The sequence below is a fragment of the Bos taurus genome, chromosome 6 (genome assembly GCF_002263795.3).
Source record: "Bos taurus isolate L1 Dominette 01449 registration number 42190680 breed Hereford chromosome 6, ARS-UCD2.0, whole genome shotgun sequence".
Taxonomy (NCBI): domain Eukaryota; kingdom Metazoa; phylum Chordata; class Mammalia; order Artiodactyla; family Bovidae; genus Bos; species Bos taurus.
The window spans coordinates 3,520,542-3,525,668 of record NC_037333.1 but is presented as its reverse complement, the minus strand read 5'-3'; positions in this window follow the sequence as shown (position 1 = coordinate 3,525,668).

Below are 5,127 nucleotides of genomic sequence, written 5' to 3'. Positions count from 1 at the left end.
AGACGGCAGCCCACCAGGCTCCCCTGTCCCTGGGATTCTCCAGGCAAGAATACTGGAGGGGGTTGCCATTTCTTTCTCCAATGCATGAAAGTGAAAAGTCAAAGTGAAGTCACTCAGTCGTGTCTGACTCTTGGTGACCTCATGGACTGTAGCCTACCAGGCTCCTCCATCCATGGGATTTTCCAGGCAAGAGTACTGGAGTGGGGTGCCATTGCCTTCTCCATTGAGAACCTTAGTTAGGGTGAAAGGAGGCTGGAGTAGAGAACACCCTACAAGGAAAGCATAATGGCCTTTCCCAAAGTCCCTTCTGCAGGCTAGGCTCAGACCTATAGAGCGTTACTTTCAAATGTTTTCATTCTTGACGCCAGTAAGAAATGGGTCTTACCTGCTCCCAACACATGTCGTTAAACACTATTTACGCTTTCTGTGGGCTTCCCTGGTGGTTCAAAGCATAAAAAATCTGCCTGCCACGTAGGAGATGTGGGTTCTATCCCTGGGTCAGGAAGGTCCCCTGGAGGAGGAAGTGGCACCCCACTTCAGTGGTCTTGCCTGGAGAACCCCATGGACAAAGGAGCCAGCCAGACTACACCCCATGGGGGCACAAAGAGTCGGACATGACTTAGTGACTAATGCTTTTGCTTTCACACTTTCCATATGTGACACATTGATATTTTCTTTTCTGATTTCACTTCATTTTCTTTAATTCTGATTTTGAGCTAGCAGGTAAGCATATGAATGGTTTGTCCAGGACAGTCCCAATTTATGCCTGCTGTCCCTTGTAATTATTAATAATTCCCTCCTTACTCACTAAATTGGTTTCATAACCTATCAGTTTGGAAAAATCCTGCTATAGAAAAAGAAGCCTCAAGCAGCAGGTGAAGGGCCTGTTTTCACAGAGAGAAAGCGCTGCCTTGGGGCAGAGAATGGCCAAAAAAAAAAAAAATGAAGCAGTTTAGCAAGGGGCTGCCTTCTCCCAGTTTTGAAACCGAGGTTTGCAGCTTTCGGGAGCCCTCCCTCTCACAGGGCTCAGCCTCTGCGACTGCAGCGAGATGTCGCCCCCAAGTGGTTTCTCATGCGGCAAAAGGAGCAATTGCTTGGACCCAGAGACTGCAGACACTAGAGAAAGCTCCTGGAGGGATGTGGGACCTAGCGGATGCAGGTTAGGGCAATAATCCAGTAACACACTAATGTTTAAACCCAGGGTGTGAAGAAATCAGTTACCATTAATTTTCATAAATACCTAACCAAAGTATGCTAGAAATAAAGGATAGTTGTTTAACAAATTTGCTTATTCTTAATAAGCTACTCAAAAGGAAAAAAAAAGTTTCCTTTAAAAAAGAAAATTTATTCAGAGGTACAAACTTTCCAATAGCTGTCCTGTGAATAGCATTTAAATTTGAAATGAACATTAAAAATAATTAAATATTTAAAAAGTATTACTTACTATGGAAAGGAAACTTTGTTACTTTAAACTGCCTTGAATATTCATTTATTTAACTACTTCCTTCCATTTCCCTGTCTTAAAATATATTTGAAGTTCATGAAATCATACTGAATGTAGTATGACACTGATTCAGGAGGAAATATTTGATCCATATTCTCCCCAAACATTGTATTCTTATCAAGAAAAAAGTCATCTTCACTACAGTTTTTAAAAGTGTGTTCACATTTCTGCTTGAAGTTACTAATAAGAAAATTAGTCAATCTTTTTATCTTCTGAAAATATTTGTTTTAAAATTCCTATTGCTGCTTCCCTCTCTTCAAAAGTCTTATTTAAGAAAAGAGAAAAGCATTCTCAAAGTCAGCTGGTAGCAAATGAAATTTCCAGGTTGTTTTTATTTGGTACTGCCGCTTCGGAGCCGGAGAAGGCAGTGGCACCCCACTCTAGTACTCTTGCCTGGAAAATCCCATGGACGGAGGAGCTTGGTAGGCTGCAGTCCATGAGGTCGCTAAGAGTTGGGCACGACTGAGTGACTTCACTTTCACTTTTCACTTTCATGCATTGGAGAAGGAAATGGCAGTCCACTCCAGTGTTCTTGCCTGGAGAGTCCCAAGGACAGAGGAGCCTAGTGGGCTGTCATCTATGGGGTCGCACAGAATCTGACACGACTGAAGCGACTTAGCAGCAGCAGCCGCTTCTGAGCATGGCTGTACCAGTGCCCCAGTGGATATTCACACATTCTTCTCATGTACTGTGCTAGGCTGCGGGCTCAAGACAACAGCAGCTTCTGGCTTTTTTTAGCTTTCCAGGCAAGAGTCCAAAAACAACTTGTTAAAACAGGTGCTTTCAGAAAAATAGAAATGAAAGAACTGTAGTCCTGATCGAATGCTTTGAAACGTCTTCTATACCCTTGAGTCACCCTTCTAGAATATCAGCTTGTTTTGGAAATGATGAGCTGGACTTTTATTGTCAGCGCTCCAAAGGGATGCAAGCATGCATGCACGTTCGGTAGCCCTTCACTTAAGCCTAGATGCTGGCTGATGTGGATTAGGTTCAAACAGCCCAGGAGCCAACCCTGGTAAAACATTCCTGAGACCGTGTGCCTGGCACCTTCATTCTCCTGTGTCTCCTGCTGAGGCACTTTCTCTGCTTGGCTTCCGGGATAGCTGTCTGGCCTGGAGTCCTCCCACAGTTCCGACTACTCCTGCTCTCTCTCTTGCTGGAGCCGCCTCATCTCCCTACACTTGGACTATGAAGTGCACTGGGTCCAGCCTTTGGCTTGGTTCCATTTTGTTTTTCCTACTCACACTCACTCCTAAGCAGTCTCACTCATTCTCACCACACTTAGTAAGCCATCTCATTCATTCTTATGGCTTAAAATGCCATCTCTATGGTAGAGATTCCCAAATGCATACCTCTGAACCCTTCCATGATTTCCAGGTTTACATATCTGGGTGCTGATTGGATGTCCAACAGGCATCGCAAGCTTAATGTGTCCACAACTGAGTTCCCATTATTGCCCCCACCTCTTCAGCTGCTCCTTGCACTGTCTGCTCCATCTCAGTGAATGGCAACCCCATTGCCAGGTGTTGGCAATGCCAACTTGCCAAGGTGTCAGGCCAGGAACGTTGAAGCCTGGTTCTTCACACCACTTCAGAGCTCCCTGTGAGCCTGGCTGAGTCCTCTCTCCAGACTGTGTGACTGTCCAACTTTCCTTTCTGCCCAGTCATGCTTTCTTCCTTTTCCTTCCACAGGTATTGACTCCAAGAGTTATCCTTAAACTGCTTGCACCCTAAGCAGGTTCCATTTCAGATTCTTCTTCCAGGGGAACCCAATCTACCAGACCTAGAAACCCAGGAATCTTGACTGTTGCATAATACCTCATAATTGTACCTAGAAAACCAGTTGAGTTGACAAGGTACTATAGGTCTGTACAATGCTCTCACTTACAGATGTTCTTTAAAATATGAAGAGGAGAAGGAAAAATACCACAATATTAGACCCTATATATCCTTATTTATCAAAAAGTAAAATTTAAGAAAGGATTTTGCTGAAAATAATCAAGGACTATAATCTCCAGCTGCACTTCTCTTGCATGACTAATATATTAATGATATAGTAGATACACTATTGGAGAAGGCAATGGCACCCCACTCCAGTACTCTTGCCTGGAAAATCCCATGGATAGAGGAGCCCAGTAGGCTGCAGTCCATGGGGTCGCTCAGAGTCGGACAGGACTGAGCAACTTCACTTTCACTTTTCACCTTCATGCATTGGAGAAGGAAATGGCAACCTACTCCAGTATTCTTGCCTGGAGAATCCCAGGGACAGGGGAGCCTGGTGGGGGGCTGTCTATGAGGTCACACAGAGTCGGACATGACTGAAGCGACTTAGCAGCAATAGCAGATACACTATATCTAAAACCATCTACCATTGCTTATGGATAGGTAAAACTGCCTGATAAGATTTCACTGGTGTGTCACATGGCCATTGCTAGGTTATGTTGCTGTGATAAACAACCTCATCTCAGTGGCTAACAAACCGGATTTGTTTCTCACTCCTGCTTCACATGATCTTCTCACTCCAGGATCCTGATTAAAGGAGATGCCCTTAATGTGGGCATCTTCTTGAATGAGGCATGTGTTACTCCAGATCTCAGCTGTTTGGCTAGAGTGAGTTGTATGGGTAAACCTGACCAATAAAATCCTTCCCCAGGAAGGGAGTTTGCAAAAATAAATCCACTAAAGAGGGGCAGGCAATGTTTTGAAGAAATGATACAATCTACCACAACTGGTAACATGAGTGTCTAGAATCTGACATCTTTACCAAATGTTTCGCCTCCCTGAGTAATTCCATACGGAAACCACAGGAAAGTTCCTGTGTCAATCAAATCAACAAAATATTTTGCAGCACTCTTTCTGTAGTCATTTATGAATTCCAACATCTCAACTTTATTAAAGGATGATGGGGGTGGGGATAAATGAAGGCAGTAAAAAAGAGTTATAAATAAAACAGTGAAAGAGCACACTTCGAAACCACCCAAATGTGGTTATAGTCATCAGTGGCGTTTCTACTCTGAGTTTGGCAAAATTCCAGGAAGGCTGTCTGAAGATAAAGACTGGGCCTCTAAGTGAGCCCATGTGAACTCATGTTTTCCCTAGCTGCTTCTTATGTTTACCAGCCTTATTTACCATCATCACCATTATAGATATCATAAACAGTATAATTTTATTAGTCACTTTATGCTTTTCTCTTTCTCCCATTTGTGATGATCTTATGTTTTATAGGAATCATTTAAACTTTGTCCTGGAAAAAGACTTAAGGCTACTATACATATATTATTTAGTTATTTTTAACACAAGATCTGACAATGTCAACAGTACTAAAATGAGAGTGGAAGAATGAAGACAAACCCAAGTTTATTCAGATGGGTTTAATTCAGAGAGGAGTTTAGGAGTTATCTTGAGTTAAGGTAGCCTCAGGAATGGACCAGAGAAGGAAATGGCGACCTACTCCAGTACTCTTGCCTGGAAAATCCCATGGACGGAGGAGCCTGGTAGGCTGCAGTCCATGGGGTCGCGAAGAGTCGGACACGACTGAGCGACTTCACTTTCACTTTTCACTTTCATGCACTGGAGAAGGAAATGGCAACCCACTCCAGTGTTCTTGCCTGGAGAATCCCAGGG